The sequence below is a fragment of the Diachasma alloeum genome, unplaced genomic scaffold (assembly GCF_001412515.2).
Source record: "Diachasma alloeum isolate Michigan unplaced genomic scaffold, Dall2.0 Dall_scaffold_00214, whole genome shotgun sequence".
Classification (NCBI taxonomy): domain Eukaryota; kingdom Metazoa; phylum Arthropoda; class Insecta; order Hymenoptera; family Braconidae; genus Diachasma; species Diachasma alloeum.
The window spans coordinates 1432956-1452515 of NW_021680379.1; the positions used below are offsets into that span (position 1 = coordinate 1432956).

At 37.9% G+C, this 19560-nt stretch overlaps 6 non-coding genes across 6 annotated transcripts; all 6 read right to left on the reverse strand.

Moving 5' to 3' along the window:
* Positions 1 to 2988: 2988 nt before the first annotated feature.
* On the reverse strand, positions 2989 to 3107 carry LOC114841157. The gene has a single exon (XR_003783032.1). It is a non-coding gene; the product is annotated as a 5S ribosomal RNA (ribosomal RNA).
* A 379-nt stretch (positions 3108 to 3486) lies between these two features.
* LOC114841152 lies at positions 3487 to 3605 on the reverse strand. Its single transcript, XR_003783027.1, has one exon. It is a non-coding gene; the product is annotated as a 5S ribosomal RNA (ribosomal RNA).
* A 1700-nt stretch (positions 3606 to 5305) lies between these two features.
* On the reverse strand, positions 5306 to 5425 carry LOC114841160. Its single transcript, XR_003783035.1, has one exon. It is a non-coding gene; the product is annotated as a 5S ribosomal RNA (ribosomal RNA).
* Positions 5426 to 11977: 6552 nt separating this feature from the next.
* LOC114841153 lies at positions 11978 to 12096 on the reverse strand. The gene has a single exon (XR_003783028.1). It is a non-coding gene; the product is annotated as a 5S ribosomal RNA (ribosomal RNA).
* Positions 12097 to 15268: 3172 nt separating this feature from the next.
* Positions 15269 to 15387, reverse strand: LOC114841165. Its single transcript, XR_003783039.1, has one exon. It is a non-coding gene; the product is annotated as a 5S ribosomal RNA (ribosomal RNA).
* A 337-nt stretch (positions 15388 to 15724) lies between these two features.
* Positions 15725 to 15843, reverse strand: LOC114841159. The gene has a single exon (XR_003783034.1). It is a non-coding gene; the product is annotated as a 5S ribosomal RNA (ribosomal RNA).
* Positions 15844 to 19560: the final 3717 nt, after the last annotated feature.

A 19560-nucleotide genomic window follows, 5' to 3' on the forward strand; every position in this document is an offset into this window, starting at 1 on the left:
GCAAACTGCTAGCAGCATTCTATCTCTACATGACACTTACAGTGACCGTTTCTTAACTAAACAGGTTAGAGTCCCTTTTTTGTGCATGGCATCACAAAAGTAAAATATGAGCGAACATTCCAATTAAATATTTTCGGGTACTAGTAAAACGGTGTAAAGGACTCGTAGAGACTACTAAATTACTTAAAAACATTCACAACGAATAAAAATCACGGTTTCAGATGTCGGGACACTGGTAAAGTTGTCTGTTCCATTATCCGACACGTGTTTTTCGTTTATCTAACGTCACTTACACTTTTTCGTTGTACCTCGCCTCCCAACTACTATTTGAATGCGAAAGTTGAACGAACATCACGATCATCAGCAATTAATTAATTAATTAATTAATTAATTATTCAAGTGATATGAAATAAATCGCCAATATTCATTTCCGGTCTCTCAAATCTTGAAAGAATATCAAATGTTCTGTTTTACGATGGTTTATCTAATAAATATTCACAATTATCATGTTCTGTTCATTGTTTGGCAATATGAACCTAACCTCGTACACGGGGTCGGCTACTGGGACTAGACGTTAATATTTATTCTCAGAATCACTTTTTGTCCTTTACATATGATATTTTCGAGTTGAGTACCGAAAGCCACAAATTTGGCCCTCGGATTCTTCTTAGACTGTCTGATACTACCCCCACGGGACCTTTTCTCTATGATTAATCTTGAAAGTACTTGAGTCGTAATTTTTCAATTGAGATGGACCTGATCCATGAAGCTACCGTATCTAAATTCTCACTCGGGGATGACATTGATCTGCAACAACACGAAATGATTCAATTATCCTCCTCACTTCTGTAATAATTGTTAACGTGTAGATAGCAAAACAGTTGAAAGCCCTAAAAAATTTAATGACTCCGTAAATCTCGAAAAATGAAAAATCATTCATGTGTATATTGATTAAGCTCATCCCCCGTAATGTTACCCCGCAAAAAAATGATGCGTGTTGAGTTCGTAGACTCTTCTCTGTGTACACCCATGCAATATGAATAACAATCGAAAACTATAACCCGCCGTAATAACACGAGTTGCCCCAGAGCGAGGACCCGCGTTTGACTCTTTACGATCTCGCTTTTTTATGATAATGATACTCCACTCCAATCCCCATGGAAACCCCTTCTCCATCGGACAATCCAGTGGCTCTATAACCGAGAAATAATTATGCAAATTTTTCAATTAATTTTTGTTCAACACAAAGCAGAAGAAAAATTGATTATTGTGCGAAATTTGATAGATAGAGACTGTGCGTTGAATAGAATGCAGAGAATGATTCAGTTGAAGCGAACTCTGAGAGATGGAGGAATAGCTGGGGCTGGCCGTTTTGTGCATGGCGCGCGCAAAGATGCCTTTGAATCCTTAATTCCCTTTGAAACTCTCATTCTGACGAGAACGAGCGGTATTATTCGGCTGAATGACGTATTGAGCGAGTTTTGTATGGTGTATAGTGAGGGAGAAAGAAATAGAGCTGTATCTCATGCTCATCTGATTCTGCTTCTGGGAATTCATTATGCTAGGTTTATCAAGTTCCATTTGTCTTTGGAAATTCAAGTGTAACAGGATTTTCTAAGAATTCATGAGTTGCATTCATGTTTATTCGGTGAGAAGGCAAAATTCTGAAATTGACGCTGAAAAAGATGGCTGACGACGTTCTTTCTGAAGCGGCTCTTAACCCTGAAATACTGAGTAAGAAAACAGATTTCTAAGATCGAAATACTTCTTCCCACAAACTGTGACTGAATCAGTATTTGTTTCATAGAATTGATTCTATTTTCCGAGAGATGAATGTTAAGAACGATCAACTCTTATTTGAAATGATTAGAACCAATTTATATTCATACCAAATGGATTGATGGGGTAAAGTGGACCGTAGAAAATTTCTAACCGATATGACTAGGAACAGATGTATATTGTAAAATGATAAAAATTATGTACTATTCCTCGCCTGAACTAACCGCGGTTCATTGGGGGGAAAATTAATAATTAAACCCCAGCGAAAAGTCGGATTACCCAAGGCCACATTTTGTTAATAATTCTTTTCTTTTAATTACTCTTCTCTTTTCTTATTTCATCGTTTATAATGCTATTGCGCTCACCGCGCGGGGGAGCAAGAGGGGAGCAGCCGATGGAAGATCTCTACAGCAGTGAACTGACTACCTCACCAACGCACACACACTCGTAATTAGAAGCCACGCACACAAGCCACGCCAGAAAACGAGAGTCGGTGGCGCAAGGCCACCACATAAAAAGCTCATGCTGTAGCATCGACGAATTATATTGACTTCTTCATCATTCAACGCAGATCAATTTCTCCACCCGTGAGGCGCAAGTCTCATTGTTCTGTGGAACCGATAATTTATAAGATATTATAAAATGAATATTGATAAATTTACGCGATTCCTCCGCACTATCGTTGGTAGATTAGGGTGGGGGTAGGGTTATATTTCTGATTCAAAAGTGATGGCAATATTATAGTGTCAGTTATTACTGATCCCTCTTATTCCAGTCGGATTTGAGTTGCGATTAGCGATGAGTCAGTCCGAATTTTTTCACAATATTCAGAATGCTGGAATGAACAGAATTATATATGTTAATCATATAAGTGAGGAAAATATGGACCGCTTCTCGATAATTCAAATCAAGCAAAATCGAGGGATACATTAATCATAAATCATGAATATTCCAGTGTGCCCCAATTCTGATCGACTTGTAATTTTCCAGAAACAGTTCATGTCTTCCTATCGTGAACTCGTTTTCATTTTTCTCTTTTCAATTCAAGCTGTTTTCATGTTTATCATCAGGGATTTTTCATATTTTCACTTTTGAAAATCATTATGTGACCAATAATGTGAAAAACAATGAACTTCTTGCGTAAGGAATAAAAATAAGGCAAATAACATATGAGTTATTGATGAATCCAGAAAAAAATTAAAAAGAAAGAGCCAACGGCACGTGGTGTTCCCAAGCGGTCACCCATCCAAGTACTAACCACGCTCAACGTTGCTTAGCTTCAGTGATCGGACGAGAACTGGCGTTTTCAGCGTGATATGGTCGTTGGCTGAAATTCTGTTCAAAAAAATTTCGAATATAGCCTACGAATTCGTGATCTAATTAAAAATAGAAGTGAAGCACTAAAGGCCGTTCAAAATACTGTAAATTTCATGAAGTGAAATCAGGAGTAACTACAGCGTCTTTGGCCGAGTGAAGGCCAAACAGTGTCTACCACACTCCTATATACGAACAAAAAGACGTCTATAAACTTCAACTCAAAAAACTTCATGACCTCGTCGATCCCGCAATCACATTTTCCAATTATCAAAAATGACAACCCATGATCAATTAGTCATAAAGTGAATGAAAATGTAAAACATCTGATTGTTTATCAATGACATATTATTGCTGATCAACACGTCTAAAAAGGAAAAATTCAAAAGAAAGAGCCAACGGCACGTGGTGTTCCCAAGCGGTCACCCATCCAAGTACTAACCACGCTCAACGCTGCTTAGCTTCAGTGATCGGACGAGAACTGGCGTTTTCAGCGTGATATGGTCGTTGGCTGAAATTCTGTTCAAAAAAATTTCGAATATAGCCTACGAATTCGTGATCTAATTAAAAATAGAAGTGAAGCACTAAAGGCCGTTCAAAATACTGTAAATTTCATGAAGTGAAATCAGGAGTAACTACAGCGTCTTTGGCCGAGTGAAGGCCAAACAGTGTCTACCACACTCCTATATACGAACAAAAAGACGTCTATAAACTTCAACTCAAAAAACTTCATGACCTCGTCGATCCCGCAATCACATTTTCCAATTATCAAAAATGACAACCCATGATCAATTAGTCATAAAGTGAATGAAAATGTAAAACATCTGATTGTTTATCAATGACATATTATTGCTGATCAACACGTCTAAAAAGGAAAAATTCAAAAGAAAGAGCCAACGGCACGTGGTGTTCCCAAGCGGTCACCCATCCAAGTACTAACCACGCTCAACGCTGCCTAGCTTCAGTGATCGGACGAGAACTTTTTTTTTTTAACATTGGCCACATCGTATTGGCCACATCGTAACCTAATTTTTGAAGTTCTGCCCTTAATTCTGTTACATCGGTGTCCTTATGTAATCCTTCGATCACATATGTTCGTCTTTTGACTGTTTTGTCTGAGTATGTATGGAAGCTCATATCTTGTTGTTGCCAAATATCTTTGAGTAGCTTGTATAGTGCTCAGCTGTCTCTGTGAACACTTCTGTGAATGTTTCATGGTGTTTCACATAGTATCCAGCTTTTAATGAATCTTTGAGGGCTTTCATGAAGATCTTATGAGAGTCTAGTCTGCCATGAAGAACAAGTGGAGGTGGCCTTTTTGTTTTCTTCTGTGTGGTTTGTTTGGTTTTATCGGTGAGAGAATCTTGGACGGTTTGACTTTCATCCATGTCGATGTCATCGTTGTCTTGAAGTGGTGAAAACTTGTTACTCAATGGGATGCCATCGATTTTGGCGTTTGGTGAGACTTTTTTCTTTGGTGTCAGATTAGATTTGGAATCGCTTTTTCTCTTACGTGGTTCCATTATTGTCACCACTTGGGAGAAATCTCCATCTCCTTGATCCCCCATGGGAATGAGGTTTTGACTTTTGAGGTTATACTCGCTTATTTCCAGTATTTACTGGGTGTATTGTGTCTTTCCGACAGCCTTGATAGGCTAAATCAGTGAAATACACTCTCAGCCCTATTTTAATTATTTTTTCAGTGTAGGAGGGTGATAATTGGATTATATTTGGATTTTTTGTGTGAGATCACACTCTGACGCACGTCGCTAGGCGAGCAGCGACCGAGTCGAGACGAGAACTGGCGTTTTCAGCGTGATATGGTCGTTGACTGAAATTCTGTTCATAAAAATGTTGAATATAGCCTAAGAATTCGTGATCTAATTAAAAATAGAGGTGAAGCACTAAAGGCCGTTGACAATACTGTAAATTTCATGAAGTGAAATCAGGAGTAACTACAGCGTCTTTGGCCGAGTGAAGGCCAAACAGTGTCTACCACACTCCTATATACAAACAAAAAGACATCTATAAACTTCAACTCAAGAAACTTCATGACTTCGTCGATCCCGCAATCACATTTTCCAATTTCCAAAAATGACAACGCATGATCAATTAGTCACGGAGTGAATGAAAATGTAAAACATCTGATTCTTTATCAGTGACATTTTATTGCTTATCAACACGTCTGAAAAAGGAAAAATTCAAAAGAAAGGGCCAACGGCACCGTAGTGTTCCCAAGCGGTCACCCATCCAAGTACTAACCACGCTCAACGCTGCTTAGCTTCAGTGATCGGACGAGAACTGGCGTTTACAGCGTGATATGGTCGTTGGCTGAAATTCTGTTAAAAAAAAATTCGAATATACCTTAAGAATTCGTGATCTAATTAAAAATAGAAGTGAAGAATTAAATGCTGTTGAAAATAATATAAATTCCATGAATTGAAATCAGGAGATACTACAGCATGTTTGGCCGAGTGAAAGCCAAATAGTGTCACAGCGCTGAAATCATTTTCAGTACTGTGATTATTTTTGTATTTTGTTTTTTGGTCACCATTGCGATGGGGGGTTGTTTACTCCAATATTAGGGGTCCAATTCTAGCTGTATTATTATTGTATTATAGCTGTATTATTATTATTGGTAGTAATGATTGCAATTGCGTTGAGTTGTTGTTTGTTTTTAATTGAGTTGATTTCTACTAACAAGTTATCAGTTTCATTGAGCTCAGGTTGGTTTATTTGTGCTCCTCGGACAACTTGGGAGTATTGAATATTCGGATCTCTAATGATTAGTCAGACCTGTAGTATAATTGGATTATTGTGCTTGGGTTTTTTATTTTGTAATTGCATTTTTTATTAGTTCTTTACGTTCCGGACAGGCTATGTTGCATATGACAATTCGAAGCGGCGTGGTCACATCTCTGACACTTTTTAGCATTGTAATAGATCTCTTTTTTTTATTTTTTGAAACTCTATTTACTGGTGGAGCGCATGTTTCATTTCTCTCAATTTCCCTAGTAGACTTTGTAGTGTATTTTGAACAGTGCACAGGTGAGCACCAACATTCGTGAACAACCTGAACTTGTATCTTATGTATTCTGTTCATCAACTTTAGTGCTCGACTGTATATTGGTAGATTTATTTTAGTTTTTATAGGTTTTGAGGTTGTAAATTTCATAACATCAATGACCTCCAGATTCGTATTTTATTGACTCATTAAATCTATCACAATTTCATCTGGGGTATAACTACTGTCTACATCTTTTGAGAGGAATGTTTGATTTTGATTTTCATCTCATGTGAATGTGAAGTAGACGCACCCACGGAAAAACTAAAACAGATTTCAAAATTCTAATTCCGGAAAAAGATGGAAGAAAAACTCAAGAACCCTTGTGAATTTTTTTGAATTTTTAAAACAAATCTAGAGGTCAGCGCAACGCGTTTGAGGTTTTTCTAAGATATTTGACCTACTGGCAGTCAACGGTCACAAAACCGGGGTAGAAGTTAATTTTTCTCAATGAACGTTTAGGGCCAGGTAGTGACAATGGTCGTGGACGGTCTTAGTGCGTCGTCCAGGTATATAACATGCTAAGACTTGTACAGGCCAGCATGCTCTTTAGTATTTTCCACTATTGCGGGACTATCATCACTTTTTTGGTGGCTTTAGCCACTCACTTAATTAGATGATTTTGATTTTGTGACACTCATGATAGTGGATTTATTTACATAGTGTAGTCTATGTTTTGTGGTTCCCGTATGGTACTGGAGCGTCTGTACACTTTGGGCGCAAAAACACGACGACGAGAATAGGCGTTATCAGCGTGATATGTATGGCTGTTGATTGAAATATTGTTTTAAAACATTTCGATCATGTACTGAGAATTATCGCTCTGAACAACCATTCAAATCAAATTTTCATAATTAAATCTGCCTATCTCCTGACTTCGCTCCTTTCTTGAATCCAATTTCTGAATTTTATTTATTTTTTGTTTTCGGATCAAATAACTCAATTAACAATATTTTTGACAGAGATTTTTAATTGTGCGAAAGGTTACGAGTTCGATCCCAAGCGGAACCGGTTATCTCAACCTGATGCTCCGGTGAGTGGGAGGTTGCTAATAGAGTAACTGTCTGTACCGGCATGGATTTCCTGTAGTTTCCTATACCACCTCTATGTTCTACAGAGGTGTGAATGCGATACAGTATCCACAGCCGCATGCATAGGGTTGGATAGAGTGCCGAATGTGACCTGAAAAGGAACTCAAAGGCTGTAAAAAAAAATGGAATAATTGCTACGTTCCCATCCGAAAGCAAAATTTAAAAAGAACCAAGAGTAGTTCCCAAAAATGAAAACGAATGATCAATTATCCGCGAAGTGAGCGAAAATTAGCATAATCTAATTACTGATCCTTTATATCTTATTGCTATAACGAGGTGAATTTAGTCCCCCACACGATATTCCCCCCTAAATGTTTACGGACGCGTTGGTCACCCCCAAACTCCCCTGACCTGCTCTTCCCTCACCTTAACCCGAAGCAGATCCAGAGACCAACCGTACCCAGAGATGAACCGCCCTGATGAAAGAGCCCGAATCTCCCCAGATGCCCCACTGAAGGAAGTATACAGCTTTCCAAACAACAGTGAATGAGGAATTATAGAGGGAAGGGTGACACATCTTCCCGTTGTCACACCATAGGACGTTCGCCGAAGAGTCAAAGAGGATGGACAAAAGTAGCTGAGAAACAGCGAAAGAGGTCCGGAGAGGAAAGGTGGACACACTCGCCCCGACAGTCCCCGATGTCAGCACGTGGTCGTGCGTTATTAGTTAAGAAATATTATTAAAGAATCCCCGAAAATATTCCGGTTGGGGCGAAAGTCTCTGTACCAGGAACCTAAAGTTGTGGCCTAGAGATTGGACGTGCCCAGGAGCCAAGAGAAGGAACAGAGGCTTCAGTTAATGAATTATCCTGTGGACGACCTGATCAGCGCGCCAGTGTTCTTCAATATTATTTGGTGGTTGCCGTGAGTACAAGTTACCTTCCCCCCTTTTCCCAGTGATAATTGTCCTACATCTTTCCCTCCAACGGTGAGCCTACGCACTTTTGCCCCTATCAAGTGACAGATCATTGCAGAGCAGATTGTATTTAGTTGATTGGCTATTTTTCCCCCTAGACACGACTAGCTTCTTCCCTTTTGCATATTATCTAGAGTCATCTCTTTTTCGCGTGTACAAAAGTACCCTGGCCTTACCCATCTCCTAGATCAAGAGTAAACGGCAATTGAAAGCTTTTGTAAAAATATTGTATAGGAAAGAATTCAGAATATATTGGATAATAGTGTGATTATAATTAGAATCATTGTATCATTGATTTGATTACCCTAATCCCTAATTTCAGGTCCGAATATTAGATTAAGCTAGTTCCCGAATGTAAATCAACCCAGCCTAAGGTAATTATCTTTCATTTTCTATTTTAATATCCATGCTTCTGAAGAGGAAAAAAATTAAAAAGAAAGTGCCAACGGCACGTGGTGTTCCCAAGCGGGCACCCATCCAAGTACTAACCACGCTCAACGCTGCTTAGCTTCAGTGATTGGACGAGAACTGGCGTTTTTTTTTTGTCTTTTGAGGTGTTTATTGTCATAGTAGCCAAATACAATACACTGATGGGTTTAACATTTCTCCAACAAACAAAAGATTTCTTATCTAGAATGAATTTAATACAAAAAAGTCGTTCAACGACGTGCTTTGTTATGATCTCCATCGGTATGACTGGTGGTGCTATTATTCTTATTTATTGGTGTATACCTTAATCAATAAGGTTGCTATTCCTGTTTCTTGAGTGGAAAGGCTTCAAAAACCACTCTATATCTATTTTGTGCTTATGAGCACCCTATCCTAAACTTAATAACTAAAAATTCGATTTATCAAACATATATACATTATTTACAAGGGATAAATTATTTCCACCCAATATCTTTATTGGTTGTGTAACCACCAGTATTTTGTTTTGTTTTCTCTGTGTTTGTTATACTTTTCCAAATTAGCAATTTCTTTGCTGCATCTCCATATTTTATTTCCAATTTCTGTATTTAAGTTTGGAGCATACTGGATTGTTTTGGTTTTGGATAACCTGTGTACATGATAAATGACAGGGACACCTTTTTCATCTTGGATATAATTGTTTTGATCCAAGTAAATGAATCCTTCTGGTGGTATCTATCCAGTTTCAAGTGATTTTATAATATATTTTTTATCTGGAGAAAAGCTTTCATTTATGACTGGGTTATCTATTTTTTTTATGTTTGCCCAATAGCCTCTTATTAGTTTAATAATATGAATGTCTATTCTGGCGATTTTGGCTGCTTCGTATAGCTTTCGATTACTCACGTAATGTTTGTAATTACTTTCTTCGGATCTATACATCGATAAACATGCTCTCAGGCATTTTCTTTCGAAACATCTTACTTTTTCCATTACGTGAGTACTCTGGTTGAACCACACTATACAACCGTATGTCAATGTTGGTCTTATTAGTAACATATAGCAGATGACTTTAGTTCTTTTATTTAGGTGCTTATTATGAAAAAGCTTCTTTAGCATTTGGAAGGCGTTTTCTGCTTTTCCTATTTGGATGTTTATGTGGTGAGTAAATTTCAGGTTTTCGTCGATATTTACACCCAGATATTTAACAATGTTTTTGTGTGGAATATTTTCAACGACGTCTAAAGCTGGTTTGATATAAAATTTGTATAATTTTCCTTGACTTCACGGGTAGCTGTCATAAGCTTTGGTTTAAATAAAATGGTTTAACATTTTCCATCATTGATCTTCAATTTCCAGGTGTTGCAAAAGAATTTAATTTTCCCAAAGAGGTCTTCCAAGCCTTTCTGAATGTTTTCCACTTTTTTATCAATGTAATAAATGATCAAATCATCAGCAAAAAAAATACCATATTTTTTACTATTTGAATTTATTTCATGTAATTGCAGTACGTCGCTATTATATATGTTAAAGAGGATTGGTGAATTCACCGTTCCTTGTTGAACTCCATTTGGTATGATAAATCTTTTTTCTGATTTAATTTTTCCATCAGTAGTTCTGAAGCACCTATTTGTGATCATATTCCATATTAAAATTGTTACGTGTTCAGGAAAGCCCTTTTTCAACAATTTATAAATTAAGCCGCTGATCCAGACGGTATCAAAGGCCTTTTCCAGGTCTATTAAGCAAGCTCCAACGCATAGTTTGTTATTTATTGCTTCACAAACGTCTGCAGAGAGTCTTGACACCGCATGGATTGTGGAATGTTTGTGTTTGAATCCGAATTGTCTGTTCGGTATAATATTATTCTCTTTGCAAAAGGAGAAGAGTGCGATAGTTATTACTATTTCAAACACTTTTCCTATATTGGGTAGTAAACTTATTGGCCCGTAACTGCCAGGATTAGTTGGGTCTTTCCCTGGCTTATGAATCGCTGACATTTGCTTCTTTCCATTGCTGAGGAAATGTCATATGATTTAAGCACTTATTGAAAATTATCGTATAATTTTCAATTACCCTATTCGGCAAGTGTTTCAATACAATATATGGTATATTTTCATTACCTGACGAGCTTTTATTATTCAGCTTTCTGAATATTCCAGTTACTTTAAATGTGCTTGTGAAGTACATTAGGGGATCATCGGTTGGGTAATCTGCTCTATTATTTTCTGTAAAATTTGTTATCGTCGTTCCGTTTTTCATTTTTTCTTTTAGTCTATTTGTGTCTCTATAGATGATATCGTTGAGTCTTTCGCTACCCAAGTCTTTATTTTGTTCATGAATATTAGCAAAATGTTGTCCTAAGATATTCAGTTTTTGTAATGGATCCGTAATTAGTATTTTATAATCTTTTTTCGCACAATCCTCTGGCCTTATACCAGTTTGTACCAAAATATTTTGGTTATTATTTTCTATGATAAAATTATCTATGACTATTTTGCCCTTACGTCTAAATATTTGGTTTACCATTGGGAATGATTTCGTCGTATTTTTTGGAAGATTTTTAATTTTATCAGTCCAGTATTTATTTATTGAATTTTTATATTCTAACTTAAGTACTTAAGTAATTTTGTTAATTCTTGTCAATAGCGAGCTTTTAATCTTTTCTAGTGTTATGATTGTGGGGTTTTTATAGCATTCTGAGCTATTTCTATTCCTAGCTTTAGGGACAATTTTTTCAATCGCTTTAATGATGTTTTTTTCAATGTCATTGATATGGGAGTCAATATTATTTATTGTCAAGTTCCTGTCTGCTGGGATTTCTGTGGTATAGCATTTATCCAGATATTTTTGGAACTTTTCCCAATTTGTTTTTTTGAAAATGAGTCTAGGGGTTTTTTCTTTAGTGCTCATTATCCAGTCATTTTTGTTTTTCAATTTTGCTTCAATTAATAATGCATTATGATCTGCATCATAGGGAATAGCTCTGATACAATGGGTATCGGGGTCAGCGATCGTGAGTCTGTGGTCTGCTAGGCACAAATCGAGATATGAGTTTCCTCTGGGGTAGGAAGGGATATCAGTGTGATACGGCGAGAACTGGTGTTTTCAGCGTGATATGGTCGTTGGCTGAAATTGTGCTTGAAAAAATTTCGAATATAGCTTAGGAATTCGTGATCTAATTAAACACAGAACTGAAGAACAAATACCGTTGACAGAATGTAAATTACATGAAGGGAAATCAGGAGATACTACAGCATCTTTGACCAAGTAAGAGCCAAACAGTGTTGGCGATGAATAATCAATTAGTCGCGAAGTGAATGAAAATTCAAATCATTTGATTGTTTATTAGCGCCATTTTATTGCTTATCAACGCGTCTGAAAATGGGAAAATTAAAAAGAAAGAGCCAACGGCACGTGGTGTTCCCAAGCGGTCACCCATCCAAGTACTAACCACGCTCAACGCTGCTTAGCTTCAGTGATCGGACGAGAACTGGCGTTTTCAGCGTGATATGGTCGTTGGCTGAAATTCTATTCAAAAAAATTTCGAATATAGCTTGAGAATTCGGGATCAAATTAAAAATAGAGGTGAAGAACTAAAGGCCGTTGAAAATACTGTAAATTTCATGAAGTGAAATCAGGAGTAACTACAGCGTCTTTGGCCAAATGAAGGCCAAACAGCATCTACCACACTCCTATATACTGTGACGAGGCACATTATTCAAGTTTTTATTATTTTTATACATATTTTTCCCCAACACACACTGCCCCCTAAAACCGCAAATTCTCGCCACCGTTGGTTACCTCTTCCCTCGCTTTTCCCCTCATCGCCCCTCTACCCCCGCCCCTGGACATCACGAAGACATCAGCCGAAGGAAGACATCAGTTCCGGCCCCACCCGATCAATTGGAGAAGCCATCGCCCCCTGGAAATTCCCCATACTGNTTTTTGACACATCGAGCTCATCCCAGCTCTAGTATTGGTGCCCAGGAAACCCCGAGGTGGAAAGGAGGCTCTCCAGGAAAACGCCCTGGTATTTTGAAGGAGTGCAAGGCGCCGGTGGAATTCCCACGTGTTCGCCAGAGTGAAGTCCCGTCGTGAGTACGAGTTACCCCCCTCATTTTCCCTCTTGTCCCCACAATATTACCCTTCATACCCCCGAACGGTGAGCGCACACATTTTTTTTTGTCAATCAGTAAATTATCCGATTTAGTTATGTCTTTCGATTACTTCCCTCGACACAACTAGCTTCTCCCGTTTTATCTGCATTAGAGTCATCCCCTTTTTACGTGTACAAAAGTTGCCTGGCCTCCCCCACTCCCCTAGATCTCAAGTAAAGGCCTTTTTGACGTCTTCTGACGATCTATCAGTTGTAAAGTTCGGAGAATATATTTCATGATTAAAACTTATTTGCCCTTTTCTTTCAATTACCCACTCATCATTTTAGGAGATAATAATAATTGAAATTAGGAAAAGGTCACAATACGGAGGAAAAGACATCTATAACCTTCAACTCAAAAAACTTCATGAACTCGTCAATCCCACAATTAAAGTTGTCAGTTCTCAAAACTGATAACGTATAGTCAATTAGTCGCGAAGTGAATGAAAATGTAAAAAATCTGATTGTTGATCAGTGACATTTTATTGCTTATCGACGGATCTGAAAAAGTGAGGGTGGAGGGGAGACGCATGTATGCGGTGGCTTGAAATTTTTTACTCAACAAGGGGAGAAGGTTGCAGAATCTGTTCTAGCCACCCTTGTCCCTCTGCTTGCATGCGTTATCTAAATAAAAAATATAATTGTTAACAAATCTGACCCTTGTTTCAAGTGAAAATGAAAATTTTTATTTCGACATTTCTGGCGCCTCCGAGGGCTTCATTGGCTTAAAGGGGCCAATAAATACAGGATCACTCTTCACTTGGCGAAAAAATGCGATTTTGGTTGAAAGTCCACTTTCCCCAAAAAACCGAAAATCTGACCCTTTGGCTCCGGGTAAAAATTTTTTTTTCAGTTTTCACTTTTTCCACATACTTTTGAGAGTTCTGAATAGCCCGTTACTTAAATAGTTGGAATCAACGTTTACCCTGCTAAAAAATTCGATTTTGGCGAAAGTCGACTTTCGCCCTGGAAAAATCCAAGATCTGTGACCATTTGACCGATCTTGTGACCCTTTGACCGACTTTCCCCTCGAAAAAATCCAAGATCTGACAGTTTGGCCACCGGTGAAAAAAAAATGTTTTCAGTTTTCATTTTTTCCACATACTTTTGAGAGTTCTGAATAGCCCGTCGTTTAAATAGTTGGAATCAACGTTCACCCGGCTAAAAAATTCGATTTTGGAGAAAGTCGACTTTCCCCCTGGAAAAACGGAAAATCTGGCACTTTGAAAATCTCAAAAAAAAACTTTTTCAGTTTTTACTTTTTCCACATACTTTTGAGAGTTCTGAATAGCCCGTCGTTTAAATAGTTGGAATCAACGTTCACCCGGCTAAAAAATTCGATTTTGGCGAAAGTCGACTTTCCCCTGAAAAAATCCAAGATTTGACACTTTGGCCCTCGTGACCCTTTGACCGACTTTCCCCTCGAAAAAATCCAAGATCTGATACTTGGGCCCCCGGTGAAAAAAATACTGTTTCAGTTTTTACTTTTTCCACATACTTTTGAGAGTTCTGAATAGCCCGTCGCTTAAATAGTTGGAATTAACGTTCACCCGCCTAAAAAATTCGATTTTGGCGAAAGTCGACTCTCCCTTTGGAAAAACGGAAAATCTGACCCTGTGAAAATCGGAAAAAAACTTTTTCAGTTTTTACTTTTTCCACATACTTTTGAGAGTTCTGAATAGCCCGTCGCTTAAATAGTTGGAATTAACGTTCACCCGCCTAAAAAATTCGATTTTGGCGAAAGTCGACTCTCCCTTTGGAAAAACGGAAAATCTGACCCTGTGAAAATCGGAAAAAAACTTTTTCAGTTTACACTTTTTCCACAAACTTTTGAGAGTTCTGAATAGCCCGTCGCTTAAATAGTTGGAATCAACGTTCACCCGGCTAAAAAATTCGATTTTGGTGAAAGTCGACTTTCCCCCTGAAAAAATCCAAGATCTGACCCCTTTGGGTCCGGGTGAAAAATTTTTTTTTTCAGTTTTCACTTTTTCCACATACTTTTGAGAGTTCTGAATAGCCCGTCGCTTAAATAGTTGGAATCAAAGTTCACCCGGCTAAAAAATTCGATTTTGGTGAACGTCGACTTTCCCCCTGGAAAAATCCAAGATCTGACACTTTGGCCCTCGTGACGCTTGTGACCCTTTGACCGATTTTCCCCCTGAAAAAATCCAAGATCTGACACTTTGGCTCGGGGTGAGAAAAAAAACTTTTTCCGTTTTCACTTTTTCCACATACTTTTGAGAGTTCTGAATAGCCCGTCGCTTAAATAGTTGGAATCAACGTTCACCCGGCTAAAAAATTCGATTTGGCGTCCGAGCCGAAGGCGAGGACGGGCCAACCACGCGAGTAAAACAACCCCATGGCGTTATTCGTGAACGATATTTTTCCGTAACGATTTTCACTTTTATGAGTTTGGCCAAAAGGGCTAATACCAATCCCCAGACGAGGAAAAGTGAAGGTCAATACGGAAAATTACTTATCAGTGATATCTTATTGCTTATCAACGCTTCTGAAAAGGAAAAAAATTCAAAATTAAGAGCCAACGGCACGTGGTGTTCCCAAGCGGTCACCCATCCAAGTACTAACCACGCTCAACGCTGCTTAGCTTCAGTGATCGGACGAGAACTGGCGTTTTCAGCATGATATGGCCGTTGGCTGAAATTTTACTAAAAAAATTTCGAATATAGCCTAAGAATGCGTGATCTAATTGAAAATAGATGTGATAAAATAAATATACCATTGACAATAATGTAAACTTCATGATGTGAAATCCAGAGCGTCTTTGGCCGAGTGAACGCCAAACAGTGTATACCACACTCCTATATACGAAGAAAAAGAGCTCCCTAACCTTCAACTCAAAAAATGTCATGAACTCGTCGATCCCGCAATCACATGTTCCAGATGCTAAAAATGACAACGAATGATCAATTAGTCGCGAAGTAAAGAAAATTTTACAAATCTCATTGTTTATCAGTAAAAAATTCAAAAGAAAAAGCCAACAGCACGTGGTGTTCCCAAGCGGTCACCCATCCAAGTACTAACCACGCTCAACGCTGCTTAGCTTCAGTGATCGGACGAGAATTGGCGTTTTCAGCGTGATATGGCTGTTGACTGAAGTTTTATAAAAAAATCCGATTTTTTCTTGAGTATAAAATTACATGAGAATAACTGATCTATTTTTCAATTTATTAATATTGAAAAAATTGTAAAACAAGCAGAAATTTCTACGAAATATGAATGAATGAGCAGTAAAATTCTCGACATAAAACTAAGAAAACTTCTTGCGCTGATAAAATTGTTTTTGTAATATCTCATCCAGCTATTACACCAAAATGAAATCTCCATAGAACTTTCTACCATAAATTTCCCATCTACCCTCTCTTCTTTCGAATTCTTCGAATTTCTACTCGTGAATTCAATAATCACCACAAAAAATCTGCCCTTTTTTGTTAGTTCTGCATTAAGACGGATCTAGTATCTGTAAATCTGCAGAAAAGGGTGTAGAAAGAGTGAAAGACCATCGGGTAAAAGGTACTATGCAAAAAGATGAGGAGGGGGTAAAGAGGTACATAGAAGGATATAGAAGGTGGGGGAGAATGGTTTCTCGCGCGTTGGTACAGCCCCATATTCGTGCATTGTGGCACGTTCCATCGCGTTCTCAACTGAACTGAACTCGACTCAACAGTGGAGACACAATGGGTGGTATGAATAAGTATAACAGACAGACACCGGTACAGACAGACACAGGTAGCTCAGGCCGCAGTATGTGAATGAGGAACCCATTTGATAACACGCCTCCACAGCCACCCAGGTCCATTGTGTCGCTTCCTATTCAGCTGCTCTATGCCCTCTCCCTTCTCCCTCCATTCCTCTTTCGTGCCCGCTCCCCCCTCTCTGCCACGCTACTATCCACCCCATTCTCCCACAGGCCACCCTCCCCCTACTCGGTCTAACCACCATTTCTCTCTTTCCATCTTCTTTCGATATCGATGCAAAAATCGCGACGCACGATTTTCTTTTCTCCATTGTGCCCTATATGAAAGGACACTATTTCTGGATTTTTTTTGTCCAACATTATGTATGTTCTTTTTTTCATTCTTCCTAATTGAATTTTTTTTTAGTTTTTTTCTGCATTGGGCATTTTTTGAAACCAGGGCGAAGGGTGAAGAAGGATTGATAATGAGATGTGAATTTTTTTTCAAGATTAGGTTGAGATTTGAAATACTTATAACTTTTGACGATGGGGATAATGGGGGAAAAAGCGGTATCAGTTGCGGGATACTCAGCGAATTCTGAGGTAGTTGCATGAAGTCAAAAATTTTAGTTCGATGAGGGAGTTTCAATAAATATATCATTTTACAAGTGGATTAAGTGGCATTGTTACCGCGAGCCGAGTTCACTCTTAAGGATATCCAAGTAGTTCAGGCAATTTTTTCTGGGGGAAATCCCCTTCAGAGTTTATAGACTAGACCAAGAGTATTTTTTAGGCGCAGTATAAACTTGAGTTTCCGAACATATTTTCGAGAAAACGATTTTTGAAAGAATGAAATTTAACACATTGCGTCCATAAGAGCTGTATACTCCCACCTTCAATCCAATAGTTCATAGTCTTAAAGCGTTTTCTCGTACACATAACCGTATATGACTTTGTTCGTTACACTCTCTAATTTTTTTTGCGACATTAAAAAACATAAGTTTCCAGACAGATAATTACAAACAATCAAATTAAAAGCTTCTTGATTGGTACGGCGGCCATGTTGGGTGGTTAGAATCCGTGCGGTCCTAACGTCTGGCAACAGTCCGCTCAAGTGACTACTCGGATCGAATTTACGAGGTTATATACAACACATGTGCAGTATTGCCGTATGATCATTAGAGGTTAGACCAACGAGAGTCAAGTGTGAAATTGAATAAAATATTGTTCACAATATTCATTGAAGAAATTCCCGAAAAAATGTATTCAATAATGAAAAATCCGAAAAAGTATGGGGACGTCAAAATTCTCGACAAAACTGAAATCTTGCTTGAAAAAAAGTTGCCAATTTGAACAAAGTACTTGGATATCCTTGATCGGACCTACAGTTCTTGTTTTTTTAATACGATGTATTGAGTTTAAGATCATGTCTACACTATTAAAATTTTTCGTTTGAATTTTTTTTTCGTCAAATTTCGGAAATTTTGATCACGTTTAATTTCCACCGAAATTTCCGGGCAATCTTGTCTTTGAAAAATCCAATATTCCGTTAATTTCCCGTTCAAATGATCTGAAAAACAATAAAATACTTCATTTATCAATTTCATTATTCCGTGAAAATTCGAAAAAATCTGGGAAATTCTGGGAAAAATTGATAATTTATGTAATTTTGTTTCTGCATATTCAGGTTCCATTGAAAATTTAATCAAGTTGTGGAATTTCCCTCTCACTCCCACTGGAAACTCATAAATTTCCTTGAATTCCACCTAAAACTTGCAATTTCATCAACAGTTTTCGCCTAAATGGGATTCAATGTCACTCTTATGAGAACTACCACCATATGTTCTATGAAATTTCGATAAAAATTTCCAATAGTGTAGAGTATAGTGTGTTGTGTCCATCGAATGTTACAACGATTCACAAGACAAAAATCGATTTTTATCATACATAAAAATGACGTTTCATCTTCACTTCACATGCACTGGAATGAATAGCATATTATGCTACAAGTACGCAAAGTTGCCGATTTTCGTGCGTAATATATTCTATTTTATATCATTGCACCCGATAAACTGCGTTTGGAACTTCGCTTCATTCATTTCGAAGAACATGAAGTATAGCATTCAATAATAATATATATTTGGCTGTGTGACAAAAGTATTATCTAACGAATGTGACGTTATAATCAAATGAGTCAGATACTACTTTTATCGCCGTGTGACATACAATATTTATTTCTATCATTGGGGCCGAGGTTAAAATTGCGGTTTCTCGGCCCTAGTGACATAAAGTAAATTTCCTACATGGGTAGCAAAGAGAGTACAAGAAATGGAGAATATTTTATACAAATTGGATTCTGACAATTATAATTCATACTACCTCTCTCCAAAATTTTATCTACATACTGCACTTGACTTTTTTCCACTCATTAAAAACTCTTTTGAGAAATTATATTTTTATGACACTACAGACGAAAAACTGACGAGCACTGGTTCCAAACTTTAGTGTCCCACAGAGTAAATTTTCTCTGTGATTCGAAAAATGAATTGGTAGGAACTACAGAATGTCGATTACTCAAGCTTTCAATCTCACGTATCCACAACCTCACTTTGTGTGGAGAATTCATTATTTTTCATTGGTTTTATTTTTTTGCTCTTCAATATGACCGGCGATCGCACACTAACTCCATCCGTGTGCCTCGCATACACGTGGAGTATCGTACGGAGTGCGAAGCTCCTTGTGGAAATTTCTGTGGATTAGCACCCCAATTTACGAATGTCTGAGAGCGCGACTTTGTAGAGCGTCACCTAGTATTTTCGAACTGGCTCCCCCGAATTATAGGTGTGTTACATTTCTATTATTAGCGTAGCTTACGGTACGTCCCGGTGTTGGTGAATCGCACACTAATTTTTGAAGGACCTTTTTTATAACATAGATGTGAGAGCCACCAAGTGGTCTCTAAACTAACTACTCTTGGGGTCCAACCAATGATATCCCTAGGAGGAAACCAATGATGGGGCTCAATCAATGAGATCAAGGAGAATCAAGTGATATCATTGGTTGACCAATGAGATCAAGGAGAATCAAGTGATATCATCAGTTGACCCCCAAAAGTAGTTACAGTAGACTCTCGCT